The sequence below is a fragment of the Balaenoptera acutorostrata genome, chromosome 12 (assembly GCF_949987535.1).
Source record: "Balaenoptera acutorostrata chromosome 12, mBalAcu1.1, whole genome shotgun sequence".
Lineage (NCBI taxonomy): Eukaryota > Metazoa > Chordata > Mammalia > Artiodactyla > Balaenopteridae > Balaenoptera > Balaenoptera acutorostrata.
The window spans coordinates 66,854,155-66,876,746 of record NC_080075.1 but is presented as its reverse complement, the minus strand read 5'-3'; positions in this window follow the sequence as shown (position 1 = coordinate 66,876,746).

Below are 22,592 nucleotides of genomic sequence, written 5' to 3'. Positions count from 1 at the left end.
GCTTCAGTAGTTGCAGCTCGTGGGCTCAGTAGTTGTGGCCCACAGGCTGTAGAGCACAGGCTCAATAGTTGTGACGCATGGGCTTAGTTGCTGTGTGGAATGTAGGATCTTCCTGGACCAGGGCTTGAACCCGTGTCCCCTGCATTGGCAGGTGGATTCTTATCCACTGTGCCACCAGCGAAGTCCCTCTCTTTCATTCTTCTTTAAAGATTTTTTTTGATGTGGACAATTTTTATAGTCTTTATTGAATTTGTTACAATATTGCTTCTGTTTTTTTTAAAAGATGTTTGTTCCTAAGGGTCTGTTTCTCTACCATCGTGGTGTTTCTTTTTTTTTTTTTTAAGTTTAATTTTTATTTATTTATTTATTTATGGCTGTGTTGGGTCCTTGTTTCTGTGCGAGGGCTTTCTCTAGTTTCAGCAAGCGGGGGCCACTCTTCATCGCGGTGCACGGGCCTCTCACTATCGCGGCCTCTCTTGTTGCGGAGCACAAGCTCCAGACGCGCAGGCTCAGTAGTTGTGGCTCACAGGCGCAGTTGCTCCGCGGAATGTGGGATCCTCCCAGACCAGGGCTTGAACCCGTGTCCCCTGCATTGGCAGGCAGATTCTCAACCACTGCGCCACCAGGGAAGCCGGATATTCTGTCTATGGATATATCATGTCAGGAATATTTAATTTCTTATTAATAGATGCTCAAGTTCTCAATTTTTACTCTAATAAGTAATGCTGCAATGATTATATTTATCTAGGACTCAATTCATTTCATTATGATACATTTTCTGGATGGAAGTCTAGAAGTGAAATTATAGGCAGAGTATGACTGTTAAGGCTTTTCATACATTCAGTAAAATTCCTTTCCAGAATTGTGCTTCCATTAATGGGATGTGGAAGTGATGTTCTTGCTTTATCTTGGCTTGTATACAAACACATATTCACACTATATGTATGTATACATACACACATAAAATATTTAATATAAATACACAATATATATTTTTAAAATTTGCATTTTCTTGACTACTAAAGAGTTTCTTTGTTTACTAAAGAGGTTAAAGATTATAAAGAGTTCAGTACGCTTGCCAGTCCACGAATTGCTTCTTTAAGACTTTTATCCTTTTTTCCCCCTTTTTTGACTTATTTTTCTTATAAATCGATCTATACTATCCGAATTCTATAGATTTATTTTCTTTGCCTCTTACTTCGCTTCTGCATATAACAGGAAGGAAAAGGAGATGACCTAGCAAGTAAGAATCCTTACTCTTTATAGGAGCAGGGATGGAGTGGTGCCTATTGTAAATCTTTTATTTCTATAATGGTTAAATTTTCTGATATTTGGTGGTAGGTGAAGAAAGAGAAACTCACAAAGGGGAGAGAGAGATAGGGCATAGGTGGGAAACCAGGAGAGAGCAATGAAGGGTGGCAGAATATGTCACCCCCAAATCCTTTAGTGTACGGATTATTTTTGAGCTAAAGGTTCTTGAAAAACAGCAGGTACAAGAAGGATGCTCCAACCTCCCCCCCACCTTTGTTTTCCCCCTGAAAACAGGAGATATAATTCCCATGTGAAAAATGCTCTCCCTCTACCGGAGGAAAGAAACATTATCACCAGAGGTAGGAGTCAAGGCTGAGAAAATTTTGTACAGACATCCTATAATTCCTGTCTTCCCTCAGTCTGCCCATATACTTTGGTTACTTTTCCACAATTGCCTCTATTTTTTCCCTTCCTTCCAGTTTTATTGAGATATAATTGACATATAGCACTGTATAAATTTAAGGTGTACAGTATAATGATTTGACTTACATACATCATGAAATGATTATCACAATAAGTTTAGTAACTGTCTGTCATCTCATTTTTCCTTGTGATGAGAACTCTTAGGATTTACTCTTTTAACAACTTTTATATATAAAATACAGCCATGTTAATTATATTTATCATGTTGTACATTACATCCCTAGTACTTACTTATCTTATACCTTGGAGTTTGTACCTTTTGACTCCCTTCATCCAGTTCTCCCTTCCCTGACCGCCTGCCTTTGGTAACAACAAATCTGATTTATTTTTCTATGCATTTGTTTTTGAAGTATAACTGACCTACAACACTATATTAGTTCCTGGTGCACAACATAGTGATTTGATATTTCTATACATTTCAAAATGATCACCATGATAAGTCTAGTTACCATCTGTCACCATACAAAGATATTACATTATTATGGACTATATTCCCCACACTGTATATTTTATACTCATGACTCATTTTGTAACTGGAAGTTTGTACCTCTTAATCTCCATCAGCTATTTCTCTCCTCTCCCAACACCCCTCACTTCTGGCAATTCCATCCTTGTTCTCTGTATCTATGGCTCTGTTTCTATTTTGTTCTGTTTGTTCATTTGTTTTTGTTTTGTTTTTTTAGATTCCACATATAAATGAAATCATATAGTACTTGTCTTTTTCTAAGTGCTTATTTCACTTAACATAATACACTCTAGGTATATATATACATATGTACATATATGTATATATGCGTATATATACCACATCTTCTTTATCCATTCATCTATTCATGGGGATTTAGATTGTTTCCATATCTTGGCTATTGTAAATAGTGCTGGAGTGAACATAGGGGTGCATATATCTTTTCGAATTAGCATTTTGTTTTCCTTGGATAAATACCCAGGAGTGGAATTGCTGGGTCATATGGTAGTTTTTTAAAAATATTTTAAGGAAGCTCCACACGGTTTTCCATTGTGGCTGCACCAATTTACATTCTCACCAACAGTGCACAAGTGTTCCCTTTTCTTCACATCCTCACCAATACTTGTTATTTGTTGTCTTTTTGACAGTAGTGATTCTGACAGGTGTGAGATAATAGCACATTGTGGTTTTGATTTGCATTTCTCTGGTAATTAGTGATATTGTGCATTTCACAGTTGCCGCTCTTTGTTCAACCTAATATATAAGTACTTAGGTTTGGCACTTCTTTGGGTCTTTATTTATAATACTTATGAGGGCCCCTATGTCATGTCAAACTTATTATAAATAAATTTGTGTCTGGCCTTACATTTAGGTCTTTAATCCATTTTGAGTTTATTTTTGTGTATGGTGTTAGGGAGTGTTCTAATTTCATTCTTTTACATGTAGCTGTCCAGTTTACCCAGCACCACTTATTGAAGAGGCTGTCTTTTCTCCATTGTATATTCTTGCCTCCTTTATCAAAGATAAGGTGACCATATGTCCATGGGTTTATCTCTGGGATTTCTATCCTGTTCCATTGATCTACATTTCTGTTTTTGTGCCAGTACCATACTGTCTTGATTACTGTAGCTTTGTAGTATAGTTTGAAGTCTGGGAGCCTGATTCCTCCAGCTCCGTTTTCCTTTCTCAAGATTGCTTTGGCTATTTGAGGTCTTTTGTGTTTCCATACAAATTGTGAAATTTTTTGTTCTAGTTCTGTGAAAAATGCCAGTGGTAGTTTGATAGGGATTGCATTGAATCTGTAGATTGCTTTGGGTAGTATAGTCATTTTCACAATGTTGATTCTTCCAATCCAAAGACATTGTATATCTCTTCATCTGTTTGTATCATCTTTAATTTCTTTCATTAGTGTGGTATAGTTTTCTGCATACAGGTCTTTTGCCTCCTTTCGTAGGTTTATTCCTAGGTATTTTATTCTTTTTGTTGCAGTGGTAAATGGGAGTGTTTCCTTAATTTCTCTTTCAGATTTTTCATTATTTGTGTACAGGAATGCAAGAGATTTCTGTGCATTAATTTTGTATCCTGCTACTTTACCAAATTCATTGATCAGCTCTAGTAGTTTTCTGGTAGTATATTCAGGATTCTCTATGTATAGTATGAAGTCATCTGCAAACAGTGACAGTTTTACTTTTTCATTTCAGATTTGGACTCCTTTTATTTCTTTTCCTTCTCTGATTGCTGTGGCTAAAACTTCCAAAACTATGTTGAATAATAGTGGTGAGAGTGGGCAACCTTGTCTTGTTCCTAATCTTAGTGGAAATGGTTTCAGTTTTTCACCATTGAGCACGATGTTGGCTGTGGGTTTGTCATAGATGGCCTTTATTATGTTGAGGTAAGTTCCCTCTATGCCTACTTTCTGGAGAGTTTTTATCATAAATGGATGTTGAATTTTGTCGAAAGCTTTTTCTGCATTTATTGAGATGATTATATGGGATGATCATATGGTTTTTCTACTTTAATTTGTTAATATGGTTAATCACATTGATTGATTTGCATATATTGAAGAATCCTTGCATTTCTGGGACAAACCCCATTTGATCATAGTGTATGATACTTTTAATGTGCTGTTGCATTCTGTTTGCTAGTATTTTGCTGAGGATTTTTGCATCTACGTTCATCAGTGATACTGGCCTGTAGTTTTCCTTTTTTGTGACATCTTTGTCTGGTTTTGGTATCAGGGTGATGGTGGCCTCGTAGAATGAGTTTGGGAGTGTTCCTCCTTCTGCTGTATTTTGGAAGAGTTTGAGAAGGGTAGGTGTTAGCTCTTCTCTAAATGTTTGATAGAATTCGCCTGTGGAGCCATCTGGTCCTGGACTTTTGTTTGTTGGAAGATTTTTAATCACAGTTTCAATTTCAGTTCTTGTGATTGGTCTGTTTATATTTTCTGTTTCTTCCTAGTTCAGTCTCTGAAGGTTGTGCTTTTCTAAGAATTTGTCCATTTCTTCCAGGTGTCCATTTTTTGGTATATAGTTGCTTGTAGTAATCTCTCATGATCCTTTGTATTTCTGCAGTGTCAGTTGTTACTTCTCCTTTTTCATTTCTAATTCTACTGATTTGAGTCTTCTCCCTTTTTTTCTTGATGAGTCTGGCTAATGGTTTATCAATTTGGTTTATCTTCTCAAAGTACCAGCTTTTAGTTTTATTGATCATTGCTACAGTTTCCTTCATTTCTTTTTCATTTATTTCTGATCTGATCTTTATGATTTCTTTCCTTCTGCTAACTTTGGGTATTTTTTGTTCTTCTTTCTCTAATTGCTTTAGGTGTAAGTTTAGTTTGTTTATTTGAGATATTTCTTGTTTCTTGAGATAGGATTGTATTGCTATAAACTTCCCTCTTAGAACTACTTTTGCTGCATCCCGTAGGTTTTGGGTCATCATGTTTTCATTGTCATTTGTTTCTAGGTATTTTTTGATTTCTTCTTTGATTTTTTCAGTGATCTCTTGGTTATTAAGTAGTGTACTGCTTATCCTCCATGTGTTTGTATTTTTTACAGATTTTTTCCTGAAATTGATATCTAGTCTCATAGTGTTGTGGTCGGAAATGATACTTGATACGATTTCAATTTTCTTAAATTTACCAAGGCTTGATTTGTGACCCAAGATATGATCTATCCTGGAGAATGTTTCATGAGCACTTGAGAAGAAAGTGTATTCTGTTGTTTTTGGATGGAATGTCTTATAAATATCAATTAAGTCCGTCTTGTTTAATGTATCATTTAAAGGATGTGTTTCCTTATTTATTTTCATTTTGGATGATCTGACCATTGGTGAAAGTGGAGTGTTAAAGTCCCCTGCTATTATTGTGTTACTGTTGATTTCCCCTTTTATGGCTGTTAGCATTTGCCTTATGTATTGATGTGCTCCTATTTTGGGTGCATAAATATTTACAATTGTTATATCTTCTTGGAATGATCCCTTGATCGTTATGTAGTGTCCTTCTTTGTCTCTTGTAATAGTCTTTATTTTAAAATCTATTTTGTCTGATATGAGAATTGCTACTCCAGCTTTCTTCTGATTTCCATTTGCATGGAATATCTTTTTCCACCCCCTCACTTTCAGTCTGTATGTGTCCCAAGGTCTGAAATGGCTCTCCTTTAGACAGCATATATATGGGTCTTGGTTTTGTATCCATTCAGCCAGTCTGTGTCTTTTGGTTGGAGCATTTAATCCATTTACATTTAAGGTAATTATCGATGTGTATATTCCTGTTACCATTTTCTTAATTGTTTTGGGTTTGTGTTTATAGTTCTTCTCCTTCTCTTCTTTTTCCTGCCTAGAGAAGTTCCTTTAGCATTTGTTGTAAAGCTGGTTTGGTGGTGGTGAATTCTCTTAGCTTTTGCTTGTCTATAAAGGTTTTAATTTATCTGTTGAATCTGAATGAGATCCTTGCTGGGTAGAGTAATCTTGCTTGTAGGTTTCTTCCTTTCATCACTTTAAATATGTCCTGCCACTCCCTTCTGGCTTGCAGAGTTTCTGCTGAAAGATCAGCTGTTAACCTTATGGGGATTCCCTTGTATGTTATTTGTTGTTTTTCCCTTGCTGCTTTTAATATTTTTTCTTTGTATTTAATTTTTGATAGTTTGATTAATATGTGTTTTGCTGTGTTTCTCCTTGGATTTATTCTGTATGGGACTCTCTGTGCTTCCTGGACTTGATTAACTATTTCCTTTACCATATTAGGGAAATTTTCATCTATAATCTCTTCCAATATTTTCTCAGTCCCTTTCTTTTTCTCTTCTTCTTCTGGCACCCCTATAATTTGAATGTTGGTGCATTTAATGTTGTCCCAGAGGTCTCTGAGCCTGTCCTCAATTCTTTTCATTCTTTTTCTTTATTCTGCTCTGCAGTAGTTATTTCCACTATTTTATCTTCCAGGTCACTTATCTGTTCTTCTGCCTCAGTTATTCTGCTATTGATTCCTTGTAGAGAATTTTTAATTTGATTTATCGTGTTGTTCATCACTGTTTGTTTGCTCTTTAATTCTTCTAGGTCCTTGTTGAACGTTTCTTGTATTTTCTCCATTCTATTTCCAAGATTTTGGATTATCTTTACTATCATTACTCTGAATTCTTTTTCAGGTAGACTGCCTATTTCCTCTTCGTTTGTTTGGTCTGGTGGGTTTTTACCTTGCGTCTTCATCTGCTGTGTGTTTCTCTGTCTTCTCATTTTGTTTAACTTACTGTTTTGGGGGTCTCCTTTTCTCAGGCTGCAGGTTGGTAGTTCCTGCTGTTTTTGGTGTCTGCCCCCAGTGGCTGAGGTTGGTTCAGTGGGTTGTGTAGGCTTCCTGTTGGATGGGACTAGTGCCTGTGTTCTGGTGGATGAGGCTGGATCTTTTCTTCCTGGTGGGCAGTTCCGGTTCCAGTGGTGTGTTTTGGGGTGTTTGTGACCCTATTATGATTTTAGGCAGTCTTTCTGCTAATGGATGGAGTTGTGTTCCTGTCTTGCTAGTTGTTTGGAATGGGGTGTCCAGCACTGTAGCTTGCTGGTCGTTGATTGGAGCTGGGTCTTTGTGTTGAGATGGAGATCTCTGGGAGATTTTTGCTGTTTGATATTATGTGGAGCTGGGAGGTCTCTGGTGGACCAATGTCCTGAACTCGGCTCTCCTACCTCAGAGGCACAGGCGTGACACTCGGCCAGAGCACCAAGCCCTGTCATCCACATGGCTCAGAATAAAAGGGAAGGAGGGAGGGAGGGAGGGAGGGAGAGAGAGAGGGAGGGGGGGAGAGAGAGAGAGAGAGAGAGAGAGAGGAAGAAAGAAGAAAAGAAAATAATTAAAATAAAAAATAAAAAAATAATTATTAAAAATAAAAAAAAAGAAGAGAGCAACCAAACCAAAAAACAAATCCAACAATGATAACAAGCATTAAAAACTATACTAAAAAACAAAAAAACCCCCAAAAAACGGACAGACAGAACCCTAGGACATATCAAATGGTAAAAGCAAAGCTATACAGACAAAGTCACACACAGAAACATACACATACACTCTCAGAAAAAGAGAAAAAGGAAAAAAATATATATATCATTGCTCCCAAAGTCCACCGCCTCAATTTTGGGATGATTAGTTGTCTATTCAGGTACTCCAGAGGTGCATGGTACATCAAGTTGATTGTGGAGATTTAATCCACTGCTCCTAAGGCTGCCTGGAGAGATTTCCCTTTCTCTTCTTTGTTTGCATAGCTCCTGGTGTTGAGCTTTGGATTTGGTCCTGACTCTGCGTGTAGGTTGCCTGAGGGTGTGTGTTCTTTGCTCAGACAGGACGGGGTTAAAGTAGCAGCTGATTACGGGGCTCTGGCTCACTCAGACTGGGGAGAGGGAGGGTACGGTGAGTCTGGCAGAGGCCGGAGTGACGTTGCAACAGCCTGAGGCACGATGTGTGTTCCCCCAGGGAAGTAGTCCGTGGATCACGGGACCCTGGGAGTGGCGGGCTGCACTGGCTCCCGGGAGGGGAGGTGGGGATAGTGACCTGTGCTTGCACACAGGCTTCTTGGTGGCTGCAGCAGCAGGGTTAGCGTCTCATGCCTGTCTCTGGGGTCCGTGATGATAGCCGCGGCTCAAGCCCATCTTTGGAGCTCGTTTAGGCGGTGCTCTGAATCCCCTCTCCTCGTGCACCCCTGTTGCTGCACTCTCCTCCGTTGGTCCGAAGCTTCCTCCCCGCCACCTGCAGTCTCTGCCCGCGAAGGGGCTTCCTAGTGTGTGGAAACGTTTCCTCCTTCACAGCTCCCTTCCACTGGTGCAGGTCCCGTCCCTATTCTTTGTTTCTGTTTTTTCTGTTTTCTTTTAACCTACCCAGGTACGTGGGGAGTTTCTTGCCTTTATGGGAAGTCTGAGGTCTTCTGCTAGTGTTCAGTAGGTGTTCTATAGGAGTTGTTCCACATGAAGATGTATTTCTGACGTATTTGTGGGGAGGAAGGTGATCTCCACGTCTTACTCCTCCACCATCTTGAAGGTCTCCCTCCCTTCTATTTCTAATTTGCTAAGAGTGTTTATCATGGATGGTTGTTTAATTCTGTCAAATGCTATCTTTGTTTCAGTTGATATTATCAGATAGTTTACTTTTGTACACTGTTTATATGGTGGATAATGCTGATTTATTTTCACATTTTAAACCAGTCTTGCATTCCTGGGATATCCTCTGTTTGGTTGTGGTACTTTTTTTTTTTTTTTTTTTTTTACATAGCTTGATTCTATTTGCCCATATTTTACTGAGGATTTTTTGTGTCATCTTGGCATTGGTGGCTGTTGATATTTTTCTTTTTCCCTTGCTGATTGGATTTTTCTGGTTTTTCATATGTAGAGAAATTTTGGATTGTATCCTATGCATTTGAACATTATGGTATGAGACTGTTCTTGTTTAAATCCCATTGAGAATGTTGAAATTTTTGTTTTAGCATGCAGTCAACCCAGTTCAGTACAGGCTGCAAGTTCCAAATAGTTGTGGTTTCAATATCAGTATTTTATTTTATTTTATTTTTGGCCGCTCTGCACGGCTTGCAGGATCTTAGTTCCCCAACTAGGGATTGAACCTGAGCCCTGGCAGTGAAAGTGCCAAGTCCTAACCACTGAACTGCCAGGGAATTCCCTCAGTTCTATTTTCAAAGCTTTTGTAGTGTTATTTGGATCAATTCTGTATATGCACTACTGAGTGGTCAGTGTGGGATTTGGGCAGTGGGTGTGGCCTATAGTTTAGGTCTCAGGTTTTGGTATGCTAATTAGGGTCAGATCCTTGCATGCAAAATGCGGGATTGAGTCCAGAAGTCACGGTCAACTTCAGGGGGTTGCTTTTTGGAGCTCTTACCTCTCTGTGATCTCCCTGGTACTTACTGGCTTCCTGGGTTTCCCTTCTCAGTCTTCAGGCCAGAAATCTGTGGCTGTAGTTACCCTACTCTTCTGCAGACATCCTGGGACCACACCTGCATCTTAAGCTAAGCAGAAGGAGGACAGAGAGAGCAGAGTCTGGCTTCTCACTCTCACCCTTAAGCAAGAGGATTCCATCTTTGGGGGACCATGTCTCCTCCCATTGAAGAAGTTTTCTCCCCCTCATTGTTTTAGGAGCTTGTGAACCCCTGCTACCTTGACTGGGGCTGTGATGGGGTTGCATTGGAGCTGGTGGAGCAGAGCCAGGGCCCACACAAGGTTGGTGTGTGTATCATGGTGCTGGTGAGTGACATGTGCTTCCTGCTTGTGCTGTGATATGTGCGGGTGCTGAGGTGCACACAGCCAAGTGCACCTGTGCCATGGTCCTCTACCATGATCCTCTCTTCTGTGGTTTTGATTTGCATCTCCCTAGTGACTAATGATTTTGAGCATCTTTTTATGTGCTTATTGGCTATTTATTGTCTTCTTTGGAGAAATCTCCAGTTAAATCCTTTCCCCATTTTAAGATCGATTGTCATTTTGTTATTGAGGTATATGGGTTCTTTATTTTTCTGGATACAAGTTCCTCATTAGATATCTGATTTGCAAATGTTTTCTGCCATGTCACAGGTTTTTTACGTTCTTTTTTTTTTGTTTTTTTACTTTCTTGATTGTATTTTTTTTACAGTATATTTTAATCACAATTTTTTTTTTTTTGATGAAGTCCAATTTATCTATTTTTTTCCTTTTGTTGTTTGGACTTTTGGTGTCATATCTAAGAAACTACTCCCTAATCTAAGGTCATGAAGATTTGCCTCTTGTGTTTTTTTAATAAGAGTTTTATAGTTTTAGGTGTTACATTTTAGTTGAAGAACAATTCCTAGTGTTTTTTATATGATGTAAGGTAAGTGTCCAACTTCCTTTTTTTGCATGTGAATATCCAGTTGTCCTTGCATCATTTGTTGACAAAAACTATTCTTTCTACTATTGAATTGTCTCGGCACCTTTGTAAGAAATCAATTCACCATGAATGTGAGGGTTTATTTCTGGGCTCTCAATTCTATTCCATTCATCTACATGTCTATTATTATGCCAGTACTACACTGTCTTGATTACTGTAGTTTTGCAGTAAGTTTCGAAATTGAGAAATGTGAGTTCTTCAACTTTGTTCTTCTTTTTCAAAATTGTTTTGGTGGGAATGTGTTTTTACCCTAGGATAATATATATTTAAGACTTGAAGTTTAAAGAAATGACAGGCTTGGATATTTGTGATTCTTATTCAGGCTGTACATTTTTTTCCATCCTGTGCTTTCCAACTAAACAATTATATCCAAAGGCTATTTATACTGTTAAAAATGTGCTTTGCCAGCCCCATGTGCCATAGCAATTTTGGGCCCACTACTTTACTCTTACTTGCTGATCTCCAGTCTTAAATCTGCCTAACACATTACCTTTGGATTCATCTCCTATTCTGGTCAGCCCCAGATGAATTTTTGAGCTTTAGATCTGATTTTCTATGTAAGTATTTTCAAACTGAGCTTGTCAACATACTCAGACTCTATATCCTTCTGTGTGCTCTGTGTACACTCCTGCTGGAATAGGTTCATGCCCCACCTTGGTACCATGCCCTGGCATCATAGGGACCCTCTGGATAGAGTTCTAAGCTATGTATTGGTATTCTTTCTTGTGGCTTTGTGCCTAAGTCCATTCCTAATACTAATTGGATGTTTAACTCTTCCCAACCAGTGGGGAACAATTTTGGTGTTGGAGCAGCACAACCTTGTATGTGTGTGTCTATGCAGAGATGCTATATTTAGTGCTTCTTTTTGGGTTAAATGGATAGGCTAATTGAATAGGTTTATGCTAAACAGTTAAGCCCTTTACATGAAGTTAATTGTCTTTTCTGGTCTCTGGATCTTTATTTTGACTTTGATTTTGAAACCAACAATACTCAATAAGGTTTTAACCCATTTTCAGTGAAATGCTAAAAAATGATGGAAAACACATATGTCAATTCACTTGGAAGCTTGTGTGTAGCTTTAACCTAAGTGATGGCTCCCTAACCTGAAAACAAAAAGGCAATTGGTCTCACTTAATGATGTAACCTATTAACAGGAGGCAATCCAACCACTGGATTACTGCTTACTGCTTACTGCTTTGTAGATAAGAACCTGTGGGACTTGGAGAGATTTATCAACATTCGGACTATATAAACATACTCTGTGCCAATTCTAGGTTATATTTATATTTTAGGTTGATTTCCCAAGAAGCAAGAGGTTCAGCACTTGTACCAGGATGTTTCCATGTTTCTTTTTAAACCTGGAATCCCAGTTGCTTATTGTTTGCAGCGGTCAATGGCATTGTTTTTGGAAATGGGAATGGAAAATTCTTCAGAATCCCTACGAGGTCAGGTCAGGTTCTCCCTGAAGGTTGTTTAAGAGCCCGAGTTTCAGTCAATTGCATGAATAACTTTTTTGATTGTGCCAGGGTCAGGATGTTTTTATCTGGCCCAGTGCTCTTTCGTGGGCTCGTCTGGCCAAATATAACTAATCTTTTTAAGTGAACTTGCCTACTTGTCCTTGAATTCTGAAGATGGAACTGAAAAATGGCCCAGGCTGTGACTGAGTAACCTTGTTTCTAATATTAATGGAGAGAGAAGTGTTACATGCCTTAGCAAGGCTGCCTTTAGAGATGAACATGTCTGGTTCTTTTTCTTACATATAGCTCTTTGAAAGCTTTCTGGAGAGAGCCTTTGCCTAGGCTGTACTAGCCATTCTTTGCCTTCTCCTCCCCTCATTATTCTTGTTCTTTAAAAAAAAATCAGGTTTTATCCTTTAAAAAGAAAAACCCACAAAGTCTCTGGAACTCCAGATCTTTAATTTTCACTCTGATTCTGATTTGACAAGTGGCAATCTGGTTTTTACTCCTTTGTATCCTTTCTTGCCATTTTAGAAATACTGAAGTGATGACAAACACAGAGGAAGCCTCCTTAGGAGAACTGACTCAGCAACCCTCTGCAGAGAGAAAAGGCTATTTTCTTCCTCTTCTTCATTGTGACCAGGGCAACTCAAATTATTTGTCCACAGGAAAGGCCCTGGCTTCCTGGGAGCTCTAATGGGCATGCCAATCAATATTGCTTATACTAATACATCACACTCTTGGTAAGGAATTTCAACAGATTTTCTTTCTCTAAGGATTCAGTTAATAACATTTATACAACACCCAGAGCATGCAAAGCATGGTACTGGATATGGGAAAAGAAGGCAGAGAATCCCAAGGAATTGTTCTTGCTCTTTAGGAGCTTAGTTGAGAGAGAGATAAGTATGTTAGTTAAGGTTCTCTAGAGAAACAGAACCAATAGGAGATCTATATCTATGTCTATCTATCTATATATCTCTATCTCTATCTATCTAGCTATCTATCTTTCTGTCTATCTATAGTTGACTCTTGAACAACATGGGAATTAGTGTTACTGACCCTCTGCAGAACCTGTGGTTCTGCATTTGCACGTTCAACCAACTGTGGATCCAACTACAGTAGTACTGTACTATTTACTATTGAAAAAAATCTACCTATAAGTGGGCGCACACAGTTCAAACCCATGTTCGAGGGTCAGCTCTGTGTGTGTGTGTGTGTGTGTGTGTGTGTGTGTGTGTGTGTGTGTGTATGGAGAGAGAGAGAGAGAGAATGAGAGAGAGATTTTAAGGAATTGATTGGCTCACATGATTATGGAGACTGTGAAGTCCCAAGCTAGAGACCTAAGAGAGCCAATGGTATAAGCTGCAGTCCAAGTCTGAAGGCCTGAGAACCAGGAGAGCCAATGATGTAAGTTTCAGTCCAAGGGTAGAAGACTGATGTCACAGATCAAGCAATCAGGCCAGATAAGTTTCTTCTTACTCAGCCTTTTTGTTCTATTCAGGCCTTCAACTGATTGGATGAGGGCCACTCACATTAAGGAGGGCAATCTGCTTTACTCAGCCTACCCATTCAAATATTAATCTCATCCCAAAACACCCAGAATAATGTTTGCCCAAATATATGGGCATTCCATGGCGCAGTCAATTTGACACATGAAGTTAAATGTAGACAAGGATGTGAAAAACACCAAATAATTTATGGATTTGACGAGCACTGATTGAGGTCATGCTCAAGTGCTGAGTGATGTTAATCAGAGGCTGTTTGCCACCTTCTCAAGAATGTGATGGAGGTCACGAAAGATAGGACAAGGTAGTAACTAGTGTCCCTTTGAAATGGGTCATGCAGGCATGGCAAGGATAGTCAGTGAGTTGGCCCTGGAGCAGGGATCTGAGGAAGACCAGAGGCTAGGGACTAGGCTGATTTAGAGAACAAAGGCGGCAACAATGTGGTCAACTCACACCTCTGAAGTTAGGAGAGTCAGAGGGAAGAGTCCAGGCTGCAGCCGCAATGGGACTCTCAGTAACAGGACTGCATCAATGGGCACTTGCTGCCAGCCAAAGACTTTTTTTTTTCCTTTTTTAACCAATCTGTCTGTCCAGGTCTATCAAGGGGTGTCTGTTTATTGAGATCAAGTGCCTGCTTTCTTTTAGGAACCCTCTGATACTTTCCTCAAAGAGTTAATTATGAGGCAGAAGGAAAACTCAGTGAGAGCCAGATGCAAATTGGCTCCACTGAAAACTTGGAGGTCTTTTGACCTATAATTCTGTACTTGACTCAGCATGAGATGAGTGTAGTTTGGATTCAAAAAGTTTACATAGGACTGGGCCTTCAGGTGACAGAGACATAAGTGGCAAGGCAGAGTGGGGTGTCACAAAGCAGCTACCAGGAGAAAGTGGTGTATTAGAGTGTATAGTATGAAGAGGCAGGAGTTGAGGGAAACTTACAGAAGTCAGAAGTCCGTGGAGGCTCAGCATGGTATAGAAACATGCAGTTTTTAGAGGCTGGGATAAGGAAATCAAAACTCCAGAGAGTCAGGATGTATTCAGAGAAGTCAAAATGAGTTAAGTATCAATAAAAAAGGTCCAGACAAACCAGTAAGAAGAGACAAAGTGTATAATTAGTTTTTTTATGCTGTATAACAAATGACCACAAACTTAGCAGCTTAAAACATGACACATTATCTCACAATTTCTGTGGATCGAGAGTCTGGGCATAGCTTATGTCCTCATTTCAGGGTCTCACAGACTGCAATCAAGGTGCTCCCAGAGATGCAATTTCAGTAGAGGTTTGAGGTCCTCTTCCTAGCTCAGTGGTTGTTGGCAGAATTTAGTTCCTTGTGGTTGTAGGACTGAGGACCTCACCTCCTAGAAGCTGCCTACCATTCTTTGCCATGTTGCCCTCTCTACAACAGGGAAGTTTGCTTCTTCAGGATCAGCAGAAGAACATCTGCTGCTGCTACTTGTCTCTTACCTCTAGATCTTTTTCTAAAGCACCATGATTAAATCAGGTCCACCTAGGATAGTCTCCATTTTGATGAACTCAAAGTTAACTTATTAGGCACCTTAATCCTTAATTATATTTGCAAAATTCCTCCACGTTTGCAGTATAATGTAAACTAATCATGAGAGTGACATTGATCATATTCACAGCTCCCACCAACACTTAAGGGGAGGGGATTATACAAGGTGTCTACACTAGGGGCTAGGAATCTTGGGGGCCATCTTAGAATTCTGCCTACCACAACGTGTTATTAGTCAATCCAGTGTGATCCTCTGACCTTGAGTTTAAGAAACAATTTGGCTTCTCCAAGGGCCTGTATATGTATTTTCTGTGAGGGTAATAGTGATTATAGCCATGGAGTCTGAGAGAAAGTAAGTAACCGATTATACCTATAGGGCTAGAATGTGTTTAGATAATGGGAATACAATTTATAGGTTTTTGCTGGGATTTAAAAAAATGTGATAAATGTTGATCTGTTGAAGGATACTCCATCTTCTCTAAGATCTCTTTAAAAGGGAAACCTAGGGGTCTGACATATACTTTAGAAGTTATTTAAATAATCCAGCTCTGAGGAGAATCATGGCTGAACTTGAAAGCTCTGGGAAGTAAAAGGTAAGGTTAAACATAAAAGACACATTTTAAATTAAATCTGTATACATTGGGGATGGGTTGAATTTTTGAGAGAGTGCAGGAAAGTGAAAAGAAATAGGAAATGTCTCTAGGGATATAAAACAAAGGAACTAGGATGGAGATACTGATTTTTTTTTTTCATTTAATGAATCTTTGGAGGACTCTTATGTGCAAAATAATGTGGGAGAGGGGTATAAGGATGTGATTTTTCTCTTCATGAGCTTAGAGTATTATAGATGAAGAGGGAGTAGATGAGGAGTTCCTGGTATCAAATGCAGTTGGAGATGAGGATGGAGAAGAGATGTAGGTCATGAACATTAGTATTCTCAGTGATGTGGCCAGAAGTACAGAAGACACATCTCAAAAGGTAGTGGAAATAACTAGAGGATACCCATTTGAGAAGCAAAACTGGAAAATCAGTAGAGAAGAAACAAGTATTGTATAGAAGACAGTAAAAGCAAAAAATTTCCTTTGGACCTTAGAGACAAAGCATATTTAAGTGACACTGTTGTTGTTGTTATTATTATTAATAATGATAAAGGCTCTAAAGTAATTTGAGCTTGGACTTAAACAGGTATCCATGGTAGTGGGACGCCTATCATTCTATAAAGAGTGCAGATGTTCATCCATATTGTGAATGGCTGACTGAGAAGGAGCCTTAGATGTTTCCTAGGCCAGTCTATCACTATGTAGGACTCCATTTTAAGCATCTGGGTGGTCAAATGCCTCTAGAGGAAGGAAGCTCACAATTTTCAATTTAGACCATTTTGTTGTTCTATTAAGTCTTCATTCCTGACTTAAGAAGCCTACTTTTACAATAGAACATTTCCTTATTGAGTATACCTGCATTAAACTAGGAAGAAGAATTCTAGGGGCCCATCTTTGGGAAAAATACTCATTAGAGCACCGTTTCTGGGGGTGGGGTTGGAGAACAAAACTGAAGAGCCTGTCGATTTAAGGATAGCAGCTCTTCCAATCCAAGGATCTCTGCTCCTTTTCATAGGCTTTAATCAAACAAGAATCTTCTTTAGGATATTGACCCCTTCCCTTTTATCCTCAGCGTATGAAACTTGTTGGACTCCATCTCTTAATGACAACCACTGGTCTCATTTCCTATATGTGGGTAATGACTACAGGAATCATATAGTCTACATTTTATCTAATCGTCTAATTTTAAATTCCCAATTCTGCAATTCTGCATTCTCTCTCTCTTCATATGACCCATGTGTAATACTTAGTGCTATCTGAAACATGTATTTTTATGTTATATATCATTTTATATGTCTGTGAAATGCAATCTTGTTTTGGGAAATGAAATGCTATTATATCTAAAATCTACCACACTCAAAGTTTAGAATTATTAATAGAAAACTGCTCTAAAAATGCAAATGCAGCACTTTATTTTGCAGATTTTTTCAGAGTTGCTGAGTACTTTAATTAATGTCAGTTAATGAATCTAAAATTGGGTAAAAATATCAAGTGAAAAATGACAGGGAATTAGAGTATGATTCTGAAGTATTATTTATTGTCACTGTTATGTAGTGATATTTTGCTAAAGTTTGTATGGAATAAAATGTGACTCTTGTACAGTATATATCAGAACGTTAGTGCAATTTTGGAATTTCCATAGAGAATGATGGCTTGAAAAATGTATTTTAGCAAGTACCAATGTACTTTATGACAAACTGATTAGTACTAAGTAGTAATGATTATATTCCACGACTCTAGAGCCTACTAAATTATAATCGCCTAAAGGCAGGGATCATGTCATATTTAACTTTGTTTCTTCCACGGGACCCAGACAGTGTGATTCCAGGAATTAGTAAAAAATCATTTGTTGCATTGTGTGTTCATCTTAAAAGCCAAGTTTTCACTTCCCTAAGAGGACATCATGAGGTGAAAGATTAGGCTTGAGGAAAACATAATGCCTTCCCTCAAATCGAAGACATGGCCTAGTGGGGTCTGGCCAACCAAAGCATTGTAAGAACCTTCTTGTTTGAGCCAGGAGGAATTCTAACTTCTGTATTATTTCCTAAGGGGCAATAAAATTGTGCTGCTGAGCTTCCAAATCTCAAAGGAGGAGGAAGCTGAGTGGGACATAATGAGATGCTTTCCTGTGCCCCCAAAGGCTCCTATATCAGCTTCTGATTGGCTCACCAGTCCCATCCCATGCTTTCCTCCCACTGACTCACTCTGCCACTGTCCCTTCTGCTGCAAATACTGTTACCCTAAATTTTTGCCTGGCCAGACCCTTATCATCATCCTTGCCTCAACTCAAATGTGACTTTCTTGGAAAGGCATTTTCTGAAAATCCTAATAAAGTAGGACTGCCCACCTCTACCTGTTCTCTACCTATTCCAACTCTTTTCTGGTCCAATTCAGAAAGGAAGCTGCCTCCGACTCCATATCTGAAGAATCATTACCTAAAGAGCCTGATTTTGACTCTTACTTCAGAGAGCTCAGTGAATTCCAAAGGATCTCGCCAGTGTCACCAATTCACCTTATCTGACAAGGATGCAAAAGAGCATGGATGTTATAGGCAACCCATCATCACCCTGGATAAAACCGGTCACCTTCTATTCCTTTTTACTCTTTTGTTGTGCTTATGACACTAGTCCTATAGGAAATTCATAATTATTTATTTGCTTGCTGCTTTAATGTTGATCTGCCCTTGACAGATAACCATGAGAGCAGAGATCTTGTCTACTGTAGTGACTGTTGAATTTTCAGCTTAAAATGGTGCCCAGCACATGTAAATACTCAAATATTTGTGCTGTATAGTTGAATGATAAAGTGGCCCCATTATGAAATGATTACATATGTGAGGACTAATTTAGATAACATATATATACTCAGGCTAGCACCTGATACAAAATGGGCAAGCTGTAAGTGTACGATGTCTCTCCAGCCTTCCTTATGAAGGAGGGTCAATGATCTCTTTGCAAGTGCTACTTGAGCAGCACTTAAATTCAGCTATCACAAAGTTGGTTATGCTTTTCTTACCTGTTTATTTAAACACCAGATAGTCTACAACAAAGACCCTGCTCTTTCTCCACTCTTGACAAGTACCTATTTTTGTAATGATTCTTTGACTATATTTTGTAACTCAGAGATTTCACTAAGTTCGAGTATCCTTCCTCCTTAATCAGCAATTGTTAATGAGAATATTATTAAACTATAAAATTAGGTTGACAAGAATGAGTTTTATCTTAATCAGATAGTCTTTATGCCCATTGTATTTCATACACTTTATATTCTTACTCAGATAAGAATTGGTGTACAGATATTTGTATATATCACAAAATTACATTATGACTTATCTGCTATATCAAAATAACTACATATCAGTGCTTATTGGCTATATCTGCACAAATTGGGCCTGCCTGATGTTTTTCTAACAATGTCTGTTAATTAGCTCAGCTGCATACAGATTGGTTAAGCTTGCACGTAGTAAACTTATGCCCATTTATTCCTTCTAGTTCTAATTCAGAAAGGGAGATGCCTCAGACTCCAGATCCAGAAAATCATCATTGAAAAAGTCTGATTTTGACTTTCAATCCAGAGAGTTTGATGAATTCCAAAGGTTTTTGCTAATATTGTCAATTCACTTTAACTAGCCAGGACGAAAAAGAGTGTGGATGATGTAAGGAACATCACCACCCTGGAAAAAACCTGAAGAGTCATTCAGCTTATTTGGAGAAAGCTAGAGTTCCCCTGCCTGTGCACAAAGAGCAGGAAACATCATTGCTACCCTAGACCCCTCTGTTTCTCTCTTTTTTATCTTATAGAGCCCTTTGAAAGGTTTCTGTGCAGGCTTCTACCTCCCACATTTATGTGCTCTAGCCATTGCTAGCAGTTGGAGCTTTTTTCTCCCTGCTGTTTGGGGACTAGCATCTCTCTGCTTCCATGAGGAAGAGGCTCAGGGTTTCTTTTTTTTAGCAACTGCATGCCTGGAACTTAGACTCCAGCCCAGGCTCATTGACCTACGAGAGGGAGTAAATCTACTACCTCCGTCCTATAGGGCTATAGCATCAGTGCAAAGGACCTAACATGATGTCAGGTTGAAGGGCAAAATCTATAATTCATTATTATGTGGAGTGGTAGGTCATCTGAAACCCACATATACGGATTACTTATATAGCTTCAGTTTTCATAATGCAAATTGGCTGTAACAGGATTGAATAATCAAGGGGGCACAATTTGCATTCTGAGGACCAGTGTAGGTTATAACTTGAACCTGCTTGGAAATTAACATTGTTCCTGAAGGAGGGCGTATGGTGGAGCTGTTGAGTTCTTTGAGTGGGTTTGTGCTTTTTTTTTTCACAATACTGAGTGATGAGAAAGTGGAAGAAGCTTGTGCTAATGAGTGGCTTGGAGATGGGAAAGGAGAGACACCAGTATGGGCCACAGATATGTGCTCAAAGGCAGCAGCGTTTGTTCAAGGGTGTTTTGATTCTATAGCTATGAATAAACACTCCTGTTAGAAAAGTAAGGCTTATCAATAGTTTGAAACCCCCTACTCCCTAGTCCCTTTCTGACATTTAGTTTAAAACAGAATGCATTAAGTCCCTATGTGCCCAGCCTCACGGACATACTGGCAGACTAAAAGTTAATTATATTCAAACATAATTTTTGGTAGTCCATGTTATTTTAAGACTCCAAGTTTATTTAGAAACAGGAGGTTGTTTTAGAGCCACAATTCTCTCATTATAGCAGAACAGACCATGTTTCTAATTCTGAAGCTCCCCAAATGCGTTCTGGTTTCCTGTGTTTTCTCTATTTTCTTTCCTTCACTTTTTTTTTTTTAATTTATTTATTTATTTGTGGATGTGTTGGGTCTTAGTTTCTGTGCAAGGGCTTTCTCCAGTTGCGGCGAGCGGGGCCCACTCTTCATCGCGGTGCGTGGGCCTCTCACTGTCGCGGCCTCTCCCGTTGCGGGGCACAGGCTCCAGACGCGCAGGCTCAGCAGTTGTGGCTCACGGGCCTAGCCGCTCCGCGGCATGTGGGATCTTCCCGGACCGGGGCACGAACCCGCGTCCCCTGCATTGGCAGGCGGATTTCCAACCACTGCGCCACCAGGGAAGCCCTCCTTCACTTTTAATGTATGTTCTTGACAAGCATCAGGTGGGCACTCACCATGGTCTAGAATTCTAAAAATGTCTGGAGAGAAGGAGATAAAGAAGATCCAGTTCTTTCCTTTATGGAGCTGACAGTGAATTAAAACTATAAGTGATAAATAACGAGTTATACCATGATGTGATAAATGCAGGTATAGAGGTCTGCCTAAAGCCCTTCAGAGGGTAAGCTACATGCTACAGAGCTAGGAAAGCTGTGAAGGAATCTCACCAACACAAATGAGATAATTATATTTAAATTATAGGTTTGTTTTGGGAATTGAGAGATATTCTATCTAGAACACTCAGCACATGGTAATCCTTCACACCTGTTAGTTACTATGATGATTATGATGACATAACTTTGCTTCCAACTAACTCTTGAGGTAAATTTTATTTACAACTGTCTTAACACCCCTAGAATGTTGAACAACAGCCTACTTTCTTTTTCTTCACTCTCTCCTTTAAGAAAATGCTTCCTGGGCTTCCCTGGTGGCGCAGTGGTTGAGAATCTGCCTGCCAATGCAGGGGACACGGGTTCGAGCCCTGGTCTGGGAAGATCCCACATGCCGCGGAGCAACTAAGCCCGTGAGCCACAATTACTGAGCCTGCGCATCTGGAGCCCGTGCTCCACAACAAGAGAGGCCGCGATGGTGAGAGGCCCGTGCACCGCGATGAAGAGTGGCCCCCACTTGCTGCAACTGGAGAAAGCCCTCGCACAGAAACGAAGACCCAACACAGCCATAAATAAATAAATGAATAAATAAAATTAAAAAAAAAAAAAAAAGAAAATGCTTCCTTCTCTATTTTTCTTCTTTTCCCACCCTAGAATACTTGTCTATCAACTTGACTAAATTAAAACAAAAGATCTAAGACAAGAATGTGGTGGGAAACGGAATTGGGAAAATGAAGGCAAATGGAAATTAGAAGATTGCAATTGTACATGCATCTTTGCCTAACCACAGAGGTCAGAAATCACATACAGAAATTGCCTATAGAAAGCGAATGTTTCTCTTCTGCTATATCTGAGAATAATAAGATCTGTCAGTGGGGACTGGCTTGGGTTTTCCAGCCCATGATTTGAAAGCATGGGACAAACATCGTTCTCAGCATGTCTGTAGTTCTTGAGTAGGAAGACAAGTGGGTTTAAATTAGTAGAGTTTATTTGTACTTACAGGCATTTTTGGGAAAGGTACTTAATATAATATCCAAATGCAACATATAAAATATATTTTTCTAGGGACAAAAAATGTAGGGATAGCAATGTGCATGGTAGATATAAGTAGATACCATCTTTGAAAAGTAGGGCAATAAGAAACTGTCTGAAGATGAGCAAATACAGGTGCAGTCTTACTATATTTTTATGACATTTAGTATTCCATTTTTCTAAAGAGTTGAAGATGGTTAAGGGACATTATTGTATAGAGGTTAAGGATACAGACAAAGTCTATCATTAACTATGGGACCTTCAAGTATCAGCCTCTTCATCTCTAAAATGAGAGCAAAATCAGTTATTATATCACAGGGTTTTGTGAGGATTAAATTGGAAAATGCTCTTAATATGTTATTGGCATACAGTAAGCACTCAGTAGATTTTTTGCTATCACCAAATGAGCAGGTAGCATCTATAATTATTGAATAACATCAGAACATGATGTGGAGCACCCATTTCTAAAGACACAGTACCTTATTGTAATATTGTTCTGTTTCACTTTTCATCCTTTTTGAGGATAAGGAATATAACTATGATAATGTTTCTGCATAGCTTTTTACCTTAAGAATCTCTTTGTTTTTTGGCTTCTTGGTTGTGTTCC